The sequence below is a fragment of the Cavia porcellus genome, unplaced genomic scaffold (assembly GCF_034190915.1).
Source record: "Cavia porcellus strain 051 isolate PalLab524CR breed Dunkin Hartley unplaced genomic scaffold, mCavPor4.1 scaffold_5, whole genome shotgun sequence".
Lineage (NCBI taxonomy): Eukaryota > Metazoa > Chordata > Mammalia > Rodentia > Caviidae > Cavia > Cavia porcellus.
The window spans coordinates 107,008,053-107,023,952 of NW_026947488.1; positions in this window are offsets into that span (position 1 = coordinate 107,008,053).

Below are 15,900 nucleotides of genomic sequence, written 5' to 3' on the forward strand. Positions count from 1 at the left end.
CTTAAATCTTTCCTCATTCTTTCTCACCCTCCCAGAGTGCTGGGATTACAGGTGTACGTTATCCTCATTGGCAATAGATAGCAATGTTTTGTATTCATGGAATAAAATGTTCAGCTTCGGTTTTTAGATACTTTGCAGAAAGAGTCGATCTACTTAAGCTATCTGCTGCCTTCCTAGCCTGCAGTTTCTTTCACAGAGAGTAAGACTGTGTTGGGAGCCTGCCTTATTACCCATGAGAATATAGCCACAGGATGGCATCCGCCTACCGCCTCGCTGCTCCCCCGCCCATCGTGTGCCCAAGATGGCGCACACATCCTGCTTCCTGGTTCTTGCTCGGCTTACTGTCCCCGCCATATATGGTAATGATTGATTGCTTCCTTGTTGCCGCCCAATCGCCTGTCCCCACGTGTAATCCCATGATTGGATAACATTAGCTATATAAGCCCAAGTATAGGAAGTGCCCGACGCACAACACAGAAGAAGCCGTCGAGGACGGACATGTATTGAGGTTGCTGCCCAGTCAATAAAGGAGCCAGCAGAGACAAAGTGTTCGTGTGCCTCATTCCGTGGGACGGAAGCGGCTCCGGACAAGACTGAAAATCCCATTAACACTGTTTTAGATTCTCTGCTTTTTAACTGTGGTCAGCATGTGCTTCAGAGCATCAGTCTAATTGCCTTCTGCAATGGGACTGAGGTTTGGTGTCCTTGAAGCATATTCTCTTTTTATTTGAACCCTCCTGGAATTTGATTATTGTTTGAATTCAGACCCCCAGAAAGGTGTGAAAGTTAAAGCTACTTGGGGCACGCTGTCCTCCAGAAGGCCAGGCCAGTGTAAAACATTATTTTCCCTGTAGTCCTACATTCCAAGGGTTTGTTTTGGTTTTTGGATATTGATTTTTGTTTCCAATTTTTGCTCTGTTCATCAGTGTCTCTGTCCCTGATGTCTGTGGGTCAGTGACATCAAAGGAAACCACACATCCATGAAGGATCATATTTCATTTTACTTAGAGATGCAGCCATTTTCTTTGGTATCCTCAAACTAACCCTACAGTGTATATTCTTGTGACTAACTATTTTCAGTTATTTAGTCTTTTAAGCAAAATATTCTCATCATGCTGCTTCTAGTGAAGGAAACTGTAGCAGTCATGAGCCCGTCTCTTATTTCAGGCTCCATACCTTGACCAGCCTGCAGTGTCAGCATTTTCTGAACTGCTCCACAGCTGTGGTGAGTCCACATGTGGCAGTTGAGATCTGCACCTGAATGGAAGACATTCAGTCAAGGTGGGCTCTGTAACAGGATGACCTTCTTGAACAAAGGTCCCCTGAGGGAGATAAGGGGCCACAGGCCTGAAAGGAGGAGCTCTGGCAGCAGGGCCATTCCAGCCATCTCCTGTCCAGCCTGCAAGCTGTGCTGCTTTGCTGAGAAGCTCACTCATGGATCAGCAGGCCTGAATCTAGGCCTTTCTTGCCATGGTTCCAGCTAGGTGTCATGGTGTTCAGCACCTCTGCCTGGTCCATTTTCCCCACCTTCAGATCTCAACAGAGATTTGCACAGCTTTGGGCTTCCTCTTCCAGGCTGCCACTCTATGTAGAAACTACAGGTGTGAAATCTGTGACTATGAAACTCAACCTGTATGCATTTAACCTGGAAATTCAACATCTAAGGCTTCATTACAAAGAATGAGGCTGACAACACCCATATTCTCTTCTTACTCAGCTTAGCTGTGAATAGTTAGAAACCACTGAATGTACCACAGCAGAGCTGCTGCATCAATTATAAAATTACAGCTACTGAAAATGCAGCAAGAAGGCCATGTCTCAGGCCATGTCCCCGGTTTTACCTGAGATGACAGAGAGTTTATGGCCTGGCACTCTCTCTACCCAGCAGTGAAGACACAGGGGCCCATGCAGCAGGTAAGGACAGGAGAGAGTGGCTCATCAATGGCAGACCATGATCTTGGGGGTATGCCTATTTCTTTTTTGTCCATTTTCTTATACCATTGAGTTAATTATAGTGCTCTATTCAGTATTACTTCTATTCAATTTAGTTAACAACAAATAGTGGCTAATATCTTGAATAGGTATGTGAAAATGGATGATTTAATTACATTATATACAATGAAATTCACAGTACATACTTTGAATATCTATCTATATCTCTCTCTCTCTCTGTGTGTGTGTGTGTGTGTGTGTGTGTGTGTGTGTGTGTGTGTGTGTGTGTGTAAAGGAGTCTTGATATTCAGAAAGGCAACACTCTGTTTATCACTATCTGTAACACATGAGGTCATGTAGAGCTCTTCCATGGTTGCAGTGGCACTAGAACCCACCGTGCACATCTGTGCCTGCTACTGCCAGAGGACAGCAAGAGATTTGGTTCAGTGTTTGTTTTTCCAGCAAGGAAGTCCTGAATCTTCCTGCTGCCAGGCCACCCAGGGAGTGAGCAGCATGCAGAGGAGCCCAGCACTGCCTGCCTTACACCCCTTTCCCCCACTGTATCCATGCTGCAGCCCTGCCAGGGGGCAGCCAAGGCCCTGCCTCCTCAGCGCCAGGGTCCTCAGTTCCTGAGTCCTGGCCTCAGCCTCCACCAGGCTTCAGATGCTGCCATGTGTTCAGCTGGCATAGTGGGTGGGGCACACTCTCAGACCCACATACATGAAGATCACTGACCACACTGACACTTCCAGTCTGCAAATTTTGACTGAGGCTTTGGCATTGGAACAATACACAAAATTGTCATTACCTTTTTATTTGTTCTTTTTTTAGTGGTTTCTTTATTTATTTAAACATATATTTAGAATTGCATTTTGCAAAAAACCTTTATTTGTCTTTTCATGACCCAGTTACCTGAAGCTCTTACAAATTTCTACTGCACTTCAAACCCATATGCTTGAATGCTCAGAATCCAATCTGTAGCTTTGTAGCATGGTGGAAACAAAGCAGAAACTGAATTTGGGGATATTTCTTTGCCTTCTAGCACCTTGAAGAGCAAAACCTTGACTCGTGTGTTTTTACCCCCAAAATATGGGCTTCAGTACCAACTGAATCTGCCACTGACAAAATGAGTTTCCTGCATTTATTTCAAACAATCTCACTTCCCCTCAACTGGATAAGCACATTGTCTAAGATTTCTTATGCCCAAACTTGAAAAATGAGTTCCAGTAGACAAGAGGCTGCTACCCATCCTGAAATAATGATGGGATTTTATGTAAGCATATAGCCCAGCCCACACCCAGGCTGAGAGAGGAGCAGATGGCTTGTGCAGATAGCAACACCTAGAAATAGTCAATCAGCAGCTACAACAAGCAGGGAGCAGAGCTGCTGAGCCTTCACTGCTGGGTGATGGAATGGTGTGGTAGGTTTTGCCCTGGGTTTACTGATGTGGCTTGGTAAATCCAGGTTGTTGCAGGGATTATCCTTCCAAAGGAAAATCATGTACATGTATCATTCATTTGCCATTTTCTTTTGCATTTATGGAATCTGCATGCATGGGATTTTATGCCTCTGCCATTGCAGACCCATTCATGGGCATTATTCCCATGTCTTGTCAAGGGCTAGTTTATTTACACAACATGCAGAGCACTTTTCTCAGCCTTGTTTCTGCAGACCTGTGCATTTTCAATCATTTCTTCAAAGCTAAACAATTTTGTTTGAGAAAACTTCAACTGTGTTGCTGTGATTCTGTGTGACTTCCTTGCTGCCAGACCTGAAAAAGGCAGTGAGTTGAACCTGCTGGAGGGTTATCCCCAGAGGGACATGCTCTGCACAGCTGTGCCAGGAAGGGCTGCTCATTAGTTGACTGGCCACCCTGACATCCAAATGTCCTTTCCCCAAGCTGGTATTGGTTTTGGGAAGCATTGAATTGCAGTAGAGACTCCCTGTGCACTGGCTGATTCTTGGAAAGCCTTGTGCTACCATGAGGTTGTCGGTTCCTAGACCTTCACCTCTATGGCCCTGGGGCCAGTTAGTTCCAGCAACCATGCACAGCATCCTCCAGGTAGCTCTCCTGTGCACCCTCTATGTAGAGGCTAGGGAAGGTCCCAGTTCCTTTGTGCTTCAAACAGTACTGTGAATCAAACTCTTGAACAGAAATCTTGAAAAGTTGTGTAAGTTTCTCTCTGGGAGAAATCTCTGTTCTTAGCCCTTCATGCTCCAGGGACACCAGTATATAGCTCTGATGGGAGCTGTGTGTCAAGGTTCTGCTCTGCATCCCATAATTTCATATGTGCTGTTCAGCATCTGCCTTAGAAACTGCCATTGAATGGGGACACAGCATATGTCAGGGATCTGTCCCCTGCATGCTTAAGCTTTGGGAGGCTCAACATTTTCTGTACTTGTTGGCCATGTGTGGTGATTGCCTTTGAGTTACAAGAATTTGTCACTTCTCTCACAAAGTGGACTCTTGAGACATCTTTCACACCTGTAATAACAATCATCTATATGAATATTGGTTGTACGGAAAAGTTTCCTGCTGTGGTCTTTACATTAGTCTTGTTTCTGTTTTTCAAATGCCATGTATCAGAATTTTCAATCTCCATTCTGTCACTGAAATCATGAGAAAGTTTTTCCAACATGAAAAGATAACTATATACAAAATGGTCTCTACGTTTTCCCTGTAGACTTTGTCTGTCTGGAGTTTTCTCTTATATCAAAGAGCAATAGCAGCCAGTCTCCTCCAGTAATGTTTGGACAAACAGAATCTGATGCAATGATATGAAAGATTCAGAGTAGCTAATCACATCGAGAGAAATGTTAGAAGCACATGGGGACTAGCAGGAGAGTACAGGGCTAGGGATGTGTCCAAAACAGCAGAAAGCTGAAACTCGACAGATGTGAATATTGTACAAATTGGTGATGCACTTATGATAGGGCTATGAGTTGAACATGTTGAAACTAATAAAATCTTAACTGTTAATTTAAATTAACTTAGAATGTAATGTTTAGAAGAATTACATAAGAGTAGAAATGCAAACTGAAAGAAATACAAGGGATACAAGGGGAGGGAAGGGAAAGGCAATACTTTGCAGGACTTGGCCCTGTGCGGAGCTCAGGATGTCTACCATGGTGACAGCAACAGCCCCAGCTCCAAAATTCATGAAGTCCTGGTACTGAACTGGGCATAGCTTTCACATTGATCCCAGAGTTGGTGAGGTCATTGGAGGTGGAGCTCACACAAGCTCAGCAAGTAGGACTTGAGCTCAGTCAGGCACCAGCCCTGCCTCAGAGGACAGAGAAAAATCACCAACTGTCCTTGATCATTGCAGGCCACAAAGCCTCCCACGGCCTCTCGAAGACAATTCTGTGCACAAATCCACCCCAGAAAAGCTTCCTGTTCTGCCTCGCCCCACTCACTTGAGCATGCCTCATTGTTGAAGAAGGCCCCAAGTTTGAGAGTCTTTCTCCATGGAAAGTTACACATGCCCTCCCCAGAGAATAATAGAACAAGGCCAAACCTTGCTCACTGTAGTTCTCATCTTCAGTGAGTTCAGGTTGTTCCAAAAGACTCAGTGTAGTATGGACTGGGTGTCCCAACTTGGTAAGCAGCACCTTCCAGGAGTCAGTAAAGGAAGCACTGGTCCTAGGGAGGACAATTGTAAGCAGCAGTACAGGTCCGGCCTCCCTCCCAAACTGCCCTCCCAAGGCATCCTGTGGAGTTTGACACCAGCCTCTTGTTCCAGCTACAGAGAGCCCAGCCCCAGCCATCACTGTGGCCTGAATGGGGCAATGCTCACCCAGGCAGCCCTCACATGCTAATGGAAGTCCCTGGACAGTGCTGTGACCACCTGTCCTCCATTCTTCAGGAAACCTGAAATGCATCTCCCTTTCCCAACCTCATGGCATGTTGCCTCTGTGAGAAAGAGAGTGGTGTATTCAGTGTTACTCTACTCTTGGGTACTCTACAGGGTGCTGCTCTCTAACTATTTGAGAAATGCAGATGGAGTGTGTCCTGCCTGACTTTCGTTCATCTTCAGTTCATATAGTGATGCATCACTCCATTCTGTGTGCCTTCCCATGACATCCCTCCTCTATTTTGTGTCCCCATGTACAGAGGCCAGGAACGTAGTCTATAATATTGGTAGTATTTGGTCCAAGTTGATTGTGTGCCTGGACAAAATGAAAGCACAGGAGAGCAATGGTTGCATGTGCTCTTGGCATTACATCATGGTCAGTGCCTGGTACACTCATGATTTAAAGCACCCTCCAGCTCCTTCCATGATGTCTGTGTGGACCTGAGTCCTCTGGTATCCCCCAGAGATTACTGCTCTGCATACCATAGAAGCTCATGAAATGACTCTCTAGTGTCCTTCACAGTGAAGAGAACAGCTTCACCGAGGCAAGGGCTCCTTGGTAGGAGGTAAAACTTCCGCATAGGAAAGAAAAAAACAGCAGTGTAGCCAGGGTGTCATTTCTGAGGAAAAAGAACTGCTCTTTCTGACTTCCTATGTAAACCTAGGTAAAACATCCTGCACTATAGAGGTCATACTGTCATCTGCTTCCTAGGGACATCATCAGAGGTGTGAGATGACATTTGTGAAAATTGGCAGCTGGTATCCCAGGTACATAATGTATAGAAATAGGGGAGAAATCCGGGAAGGGTTGGGATTGAGGTGAATACAGTGCATGCTGGGCTGGTTCCTCCTGCCTGGTTGTGGAAATGACACTCACCTCTGGATATGTTTCCCTAGTGGCATCGTGAGGAGACAGAAGTTCATCTGTTTGGCCATCGATATGTTCCCTAAGCAGTGCAATTGCTTCTATGTTTCGGTATTTTAGCCTCAAGGGCAGAAAGTTATTGACATCTCATAGAATGACCCCTGGGTACAGCCTGGAGAGAGATAGCAATCAACCATGTTCTAAACGTGGTCAGCCAGACTATAGCAGTCGATTTGGAGTTGGTTTTTAAAAAATGCCTAGTGAAATCAGTTGAGGTTTGAGTCTCTGTAATCCCCATGCTCTACCAGACTAGGGCAAGAGGGTCACATATTTGAACCCAGACTAAACAACTCAGCTGCACAGTGAGACTTGGTGTCAAATTTAAATTTCAAAAACTAAAAGGGGCTGGGGATGTCGCTCTGTGGGAAGTCCCTCAGTTCAACCCTCCTATATAAATACGAAACGTATTACCTTGTGAAGAATCTCAATCAGGAGGACTCTACAACTTCCTTGGGGCAATATGGAACAAAATTCCCCTAGGAACCTTAAGCCATGATTGTCCAAAATGGTCTGAGATTCAGTAATTTTAAGAGAAAGTGAGTCAAGTTGTAGGCAATGTTCATCCATCTTCAAGAAGCAGAGGTGAGGCCATGTCATGCTGTTGTGCTGTCTGCTGAGATGTTGTGGGGATGCAATGTCCCCATGGGAACACCACAGCTTGTAGAGCTGCATTTGACAGAGGTCACCATGAAGCTCTGTGCATGGACACTGTATATGCAGACCCATGGACAGTAACTGGTCCTACCCAAGGTTCTATGACCCTGCCTGAAAAATTCCACTGCTAAGAATCTAACACACAAAATGTGATTTACAAAAGTGGTTGCTTCCTATGGCATAGAGCTTGACAGGACTCTGTCTCCACATCCTAGATGCAATCCATGAGAAGTGTTCCCTGAGACACACTCCCCACCCAACAGTTAAAACACTGAAGCTGACCCTAAAATGAGACTGAAAGAGTAGCACCTAGGAGAGAGCCCACTGTCCCTGGATGGAACAACAGCCACTATGTCCTACATTATTCACTCATACTGCATGTGTATTTAACCATAATATGTATTTCTTGCCCCAGAAAAGAATACTGGATAATTTACTGAATCTGTGATTGACTAACCAAGGACATTAGCTTAAGATTCTGCCTTCTCACAAAAAAGCAACATTAAAAAGTCACATCCAGCACCCTCTGGCTGAAGAGAAACTTGATGGCATTGATGTGGAAAATGTAGCAGAGGTAAATTATGAGGACATAAGATGAGTGGTGGCTGGGATGGAGCAGGATGGTGAACAAAAGAAAACACCTTTCTGTACAAAATTGAGGAGGAAAATGTTCTGGAAGTGCAGTGATGAATTTGCAAAACATTGAGAATACACAGAATGCTACCAGGCTGAATATTTTAAACATGACTGAAATCTTAAACTTTATTTATATTAGTTCCATCACTGCCATACCTCTGGGAAATAAGGGTAGCAATGAATACACTGATAAGTAAATCTGTAAGAGAGGGGAATGGCAGGTGTGGGTCAAGGGTTCCCTGCAGGTAGAACTCAAGAAATGACTCCTGCTGGGGAGCCACCAGGAGGTCCAGCTCTGCAGCTGGTGGAGAACTGAATCCAGGTGCTAGCTATTGCTGTAGGACCAGAGCTGGTGAGGGAGCTGCAGGTGGAGCTGGCCCGAGCTGTGTGGGTGCAAATTCAGCATGCACTGGAATTGCTTCTACAGTTGCAGGAGGAGAAAACATCACTGATATTCCAGGGACCTCTCAGGAACAAACCTTGCCACTGCCTCTCAGTGTGCATGAACACAGCCCCAGTAAAGTCTCCCAGCCTGCATCCGCAAAATGACTGCTGAGGGGCTCATGTTCTTGGGTCTCCCATCATCTGGACACATTGCTGAGTTCCCTAGCACATTCCCTACCCTAAAGGCCACAGCCCACATCCCAGGGCTTCTTACCCTGTGACTTAGGCTCCAGGGTCTTAGGAGGCTCCAGGTGGTCCATGAGAAGCTTGGCCTGGGGAACCACCTTGGAGTTCAGCTCCAATGAGGACTCAAGGACAGAAGATGTGGACCTGGGGCAGACAGGGAGGCAGCAGAGTGAGAGATCTTGCCTCTCTTCACACACTATCTAAATAGGTAACCTTAGGGAGGGCACCTGGACTTCTAGCCCCGCAAGGGCAGGATCTGCTTCCACTGTCTCCCAACTACAGTGTGGCACTGTGGTCCTTGGGAGCCCTGAGAGGCTGACAGAATGCTCCATAGGAGGCAGTCCTTGCTTAGTGGTATGACACCACTCCCTTCCTCAGGGAAGCCTGACACAGAGTCTCCCTGTCCTTCCCCACTGCATGTCAGCTCAGCAAAGGCAAAGACTGATATCTGCCATGTTTTTGCACTCAAGGGCTCAGGGCTGGTACTCCATGAATATCTGAGAAGTGAGGGGTCATCAGTGTCTGTAAAGCTTTTCTGCAGTGTCTAGGTCAGGGAAACATCTCTTGCCTAGTTCTCTTTGCCTCTGTACAACTCCTCCTGATGGTCTGTACCCACATCTAGGGAGGCCTGGGATCCAGAAAAACTCCTTTGAGGTGAACAATGTCTGTTCTACTGCCAGTGCTGACTTTGTGACCTCCAAAGAACATCAAAACTCAAAAGGGCTGTGTTTGTACCTGTTCTGCTTACAGGACCATGGACAATACACAGAAAAGTGTGTTCACACAGGGTGCATTCATGTGTATTTGTGGCTTGATGACATTGGCCCACTTTCCAATGATACCTGTGGGCCATGGACACTTTGCCATCCCCAAGAATTCCTGTCCTGAGCACACCCCGATCTCCAATCTCCTTTCCAAGGAATAGAACAGTTTTCCACAAGTGTGGGTCAGTGGGGAGGGGGTGGGAGGTCATCCCTGGGAATCAGCATAACCTGTGGTCTTCATGGGGCTAAGGCCACAGCTGTCCTCTTGCCATGGAGCCCCCATTTCCTCCTCAGGTACCCTGCACTCTGCATCCACTCAGCACTCCTCTTTTAGTGTTGTAAACTGAGGCTCAGCTGCTTTCTCATGGCCATGACTTGAATGCACAGGTGGCCAAGTTTCAAAGGGATTCTCAGGTAAGAACTTACCTTCCTAGTATCTGAACTTTTCCTGGACTCTGTCTCTGAGTGGCTGGTGATTGAGCCTAGGGATAACTGTCCTGGGCTCCCTCTTGTCTCTGGGAGCCTCTGGCCTGGGGCTGGTGAGTCCTGGCCTGAGATGCATATGATGGTTTGGTGTTTCCAGGTGAGCTTCCTGAAGCATCTGGGACAAGTGAACCATCCTCTCATACATTCATAAGTCATGTCCTAACTTTCCTTATGGCTCCTTACAATTGCTTCCTTCTATCCTAAGCAATGCACCTGCTTTTTGTCTCTGGCAATCACTTTGTATTTTCTAGAGGTGACAGGTCTGTAACCACCCACTATACAGAGTGTTTTTGTTTTTGTTTGGGGGGGAGCTAATAGAGTTTTTTCAATCCTCATAACCATGTGAGGTTTCCCATGTGCTGCTCCCTGTCAGTGGCCAAGCCATCACATCCCACTGTGTGAATGAACCACAAATCCTCATGCGTCCATCAGCTGAGGCCCTGTGTATTGTTTCCAGTTTTAGTCTTAAAAATAAGTTTGCTGCAGTCATTCTTGTGTTTGTATAGCTGTAGCACTCATTTCCCTGGGCAAGATAGTTAGTGTGAAGTTGAATATTTCATGCCTTGAATGTTTAACTGTCTTTCAGAGTCGTTCTTCAAAACAGAATTAAGATTTCTGGCTCTTCCTGTGAGTATTTTTAAACTCTGCTCTTATGTTTTTCCATCTTTTGGGGTTGATTTTATAAAATTTACCTAAGGAAAGGTTATTTCTATTACACAAAATTCACCATTTTTTTACTTTGGTTAGAATTTTAAAGGTGGACATAAACTCAAAATACTGTATATATGCATATATGTAAATCACATATAATTTTAATATCACAAAATTTCTGCTGTGATGATTAATATTCATGGGCACCTTGATGGGCTTGAGAGCTGTCCAAGGGATTAATAAAGTGTACTTCTGGGCTCATCTGTACAGGTCATGGATGAATGATTCTATGTACTCCATCTGGTCTCTGGCCCCTTCCTCCCTGGCACTGTGCCTCCATTCTGCTTCCTGGCCACCATGAACTGTGCAGCTTTGCTCCATCACACCCTCCTGCTGTGGTGTCCCTGCCTTGGAACCAGGCAGGACTGACTCCTCTGAAACCATAAGCCAGATTAAACTTCTCCTCTTCTCAGCTGTGGGTCTTGGATTCTGTGCCCTATTAATGGGAAAGCTTGACCAAGACAATTGTTTTTATGTTTACATAGGTGCTTCAACTTACACAGCTTTTGTAGAATTTACCATAATTTTACCCTTACTTTCTGGTCAGATGTTGCAATTGTTTTCAATTTTGTTACCCTTTTAAATGAGATGTTCACAAATATGCTGTTAAATGTATCTTTTCTGATTTAGAGATTTTGTGACTAATGAAACTGTATTATTCTAAGATGTAAATATTTACTTATTTTTTATAATTCCATTTATATAAATACCCAGAACAAGCAAAACCTTAGAAAGCATGGTAGTGGTCTGTGGCTCAGTGTGGGCAATGGAGAATGACAGTTTAATGAACCTAGGTTACCACTGGGGATGGTGGAAGTGTTCTTTAACAGGCATGGTGAGTGTCTTACAGCCCTGAGTGCATGAAATGCCACTGAGCTGTGTGCTCCAGGACAGATGCTGAATTTTAGATTGACTTTTACCTTAATAAAGAAAGAACCACAGATGAGGAGTCTCCCTACCCCTGACTACAGACCTGTAGAGTGGGAGCCCCCTGAGGACAGAACTGGTCATGGAAACATTTCCCAAATGCTTCTTCTTCTCCCTCCTCTGCCCAGAATGAAGGGATCAGAGATGTGTTACTGAGTGTAGGTGAAAAAACAAGTGTGCACGGTCAGGACACTTGAGGCTTCAACTGAAATTTTGTCCTTTGAGTGATATATGGGATGTGTGTTATGATCAGGACCCGGGAGCACACTACTCATCAAAAAGTGAACAGACAGTCACAGAAATGTCCCTGAATCCACTCATCTCTTCTGTCCCCTTTATCATATCCTATCTATGGTCTAAAATATGTTAAAACCAGGCAGGACTGACTCCACTAAAATCATAAGCTAGATTAAACATTTCCTCTTCCAAGTTGTGGGTCTTGGATTCTGTGTTCTACTAATGGGAAACCTTGACCAAGACAATTGTTTTGATGTTTAAATAGGTGCTTCAACTTACACAGCTTTTGTAGAATTTACCATAATTTCACACTTACTTTCAGGTCAGATGTGGGAATTCTTTTCAATTTTTTATGCATTTAAATACTGAGCTGTGTACAAACATACTGTTAAATGTCTTCTTCATGATTTAGAACTCTTGTGACTAATAAAATTAAATTGTTATCAAATGTAAATATTTACTTATTTTTATGCTTCCATTTGTATAAATATCCAGAACAGGCAAATCCTTAGGAAGCACAATAGTGCTTCATGGCTGAGCATGCAGAATGGAGAATGACAGTTTAATGAACCTAGGTTACCACCTGGGATGGTGAAGGTATTCTTTACCCAGCATGCTGAGGGTCTCACAGCTCTGAGTGCATGAATTGCCTCTGAGCTGTTTGCTCCAGGACAGATGCTGAATTTTAGATTGAATTTTGTCTTAATAAAGAAAGAAGAGCAGATAAGGAGTGTCCCTAACCCCACTACACACCTGTAGAGCGGGAGCCTCCTGAGGACATCACTGGTCATGGAGATCTTTCAGAAATGCTTCTTTTCCTCCCTCTGCTTAAAATGAAGCCATCAGAGACATGTTACTGAGTGTAGGTGAAGAATCTGATGTGCACAGTCAGGAGATGGGAAGTTTTAACTATAAGTTCTGTCTTTTGAGTGATATATGGTGTGTGTGTTATGATCATTACCCTGGAGAGTATTACTTCTCAAAATGTGAACAGGGTGTCAAAAAATTGTCCCTGAATTCACTCATCTCTTATGTACAATTTATCATCTCCTATCTACTATTGAAAATATGTTAAAATATGCACAACACAAAATCCACTAATTTTGTCAGTGAGTTAAGAACATTTACCTTGTGCAATTATCAGCACCTTCTTGCTCCAAAACTCTGTTTCTGAGCAGAAACTGTGAACCCTCCCAAAAATAGCATCATTTCACTACCTTCAACTCCTAGAAATACCATTATATTGTCTGTCTCCATGAAATGGATTCTTCTGGGCCATCACATATTTGGAATCATATAACATTTCTTTTTCTCTCTGTTTTATTTCCCTTAACATAATATTGCAGGGTATATACATAGCACCTTTTGTTCATCCACCATTTGGGTTTTTTCCCCATGTTTTGGCTCTTAGGAATAATCCTATTGTGAACATGGGAATGCATATATCTGCTTGAGCTCCTGATTTCCGTTAAGCTGCATAAACACATTTAGAATTGTTGAATAATAGAACGATTCTATAGAATTTGGAGAGGATGGCTATGTTGTTCTCTACAGCAGTCAGTCCAGTTTAGAACCCCATCAACAGGACATGTGGTTTGGGTTTCTCACTGAGATCCTCTGGGGCAGGGAGCAGTCACAGAATCTAATCAAGTTGCTGTCCCTGATCCTTGGTCTGGGGAGCCTCAGACTACACTCCACCTGATGGGTTTGTGTGGCACATGAGGCAGTAGGAACAAGGAGGGACTGGATCCAAGCCACACCCAATTTAGGGTCAATTCTGCAATTAAAGACTGTCCCCTTCTACACCATGGAAACCAGTAGCCTAGTGACCCACACCTTGTAGCTCCCCACTCCCCAATTAAGCCCAGATGCCCCACAAAGCTGACCTTTTTCAGGGTGAATGTGTGGATGCTCCATTTCCTGTGTTTTAGGGGAAAGAGCTAGATGAATCAGCTGTTGCTCCTACAAGTTCAACAGAAATCTGATTGGCTGTGTCCCAGACTTAGTTGCTGACTCTCACAGTTTCCAGTGAACTGATGTTCAGGCTGGGATCTGCCTTGTGTGAGCTGAGGAATCAGACCCTGTTTGAATGCCCTGTCCATGCCTGGGACCCCAGTGAGTGCCAGAGGCCAGACAGGAGACCTGGGCATGAAATCCTCACCCTTCAGGTTTCCTGGATCAGTTAGGAGAAAACTTTTAGAGAACAAAAGCCCATACTGCAAGCCAAAACCCACTTATTTATTGCACTGCCTACACTGCAACTAGATCTCAACACTGAACTGAAGTTTTAGTTTAGAAAAAACTGCTCATCCATTGACATATTTTGCTTGAGAGAAAAACACAATCACAAAGCTTTCAATGATACAACCTTTTATTGAAAAGTGAAGGTTTGCATTTGGTATGCTTTCCCGCAATTAATGTTATCTTGGCTGTTGCATGCACAGTGACAGTTTGTCAAAGGTTGGCTCATGCTGCATTCGTTTCAGACCAACACATGCAATACTCAAGTCATCTGTTGGTCTGTTTCATGTATCAGATTTAATATAATTCAAAGCTGAAAACAGTGGCCCAAAGCATAAGCATTTATGAAAATTCATTGAATTCAACATTTTCCTTTATTATTCCTTGTTACCAAAGCTTCACTTTCCTTGCTGCCTTCCTACAAAAATTGTCAAAGTTGACTCGCTGCTCCACCGCCACCTCCTGGCCATTCTGTGAACTACAATGCTGGACTAGAGAGGTCTCCAGGTGCAGTTGGGCTGAGTGAGAGGGATGCTGGTTAATACTTTTTGCAGCAGACAAAGGCAGCCAACCAACCAAGCCCTGTCACTGTGCAAACATCACTTTAGGGACTTTGTGCAAACAGCATCTCTCTGACCCAAACCCTCATGTGCACACAAATGGAGTGGGACAAAGTCATCAACCTAATCACCTTCCTCTGGTTGCCATCTCTCCTATGTATCCCAGTTCTCACCTACGACTGTAGTTTGGAGTTATCAGTATGATAAGATGTCTTTCTCACATGCTATATCATCTAAAACCCTACATCCTTGATAAAAGAAATGTATTTGATATACCGTGAGGTTAGCAATAATTAATTTGAATGCCATATAAAAACTTTGTGTACATTTACTTAGATTTTACACTTTAGGCAAAATTTAGATTTTTTAACACACATCTGTAGAAATCTAATAAATTTAGGATAGAGCATTAACGACCATATATATATATATATATATATATATATATATATAGTTATTAACTAATACAATTATATCTTATTTATGCAATAACAAAATGCTTATTTAATAAATTCCTGTAGATGTAGATCAAACTTTAAGTACCATGACCAACTTTAAAGAGATGTTGAAATATTTTATTGCTGTTTAACATTTAGATGTATACTGTGTGACAGAGAGCACTTGTTATTTTTGTATGCTCTAAACATATGCAGTCTTAACTCTGTACCTGAGATTCTCCTGATCTCGACAAAAACTGTCCTGGGACGGGGACAGTACAACCAACCATGGAAGCAGTAGGCAGCTACACCCAGGGCTTTTCTTGACTTAGTTCATTCAGGAAGTTGCTACAGTCTTCTGTGCCACCATTTTGTGCCCCGTTTGTGTTGTCAAGAATTTTCTCACAATATAGGGACCTTCCTGAAAGAGGCGGGTGCCACTGTGAGGGGTTCACGAGTGGAGGACAGAGAACTCTACATGCACCTAGCAAAATTAGGGATGTACAGCTGCAGGCCAAGGTCAGGTCAGGGAGCTGACAACACTAAGAGTGAGCAGCAGATGGAAGGGAGCTGTTTCCTGACAGCCTAATGGAATGCTTGCAGAGGGCAAGCCAGGATGAACAGGCGTGAGCTGTGTGATGGTGGAGGATGAGGAGCCAATCAGATGTTAAGGGTGATCAGACATCAGGGATGGAGGCTTGTGGCCAACTGCCTTAGCAGGACACTTGCTAAAACTGGACAATGCAGATATGAACACAGAAGCCAAAAATTAACTGAGAGTGAGAAATATGAAATAAATATAGGTGAAAAATTAAAACAACACTGAGATTCCACCTCACCCTGAAAAGAATGTTTATATCAAGAAATCAACCAATAAGAAATGCTAGAGGTGTTGTGGGCAAAATG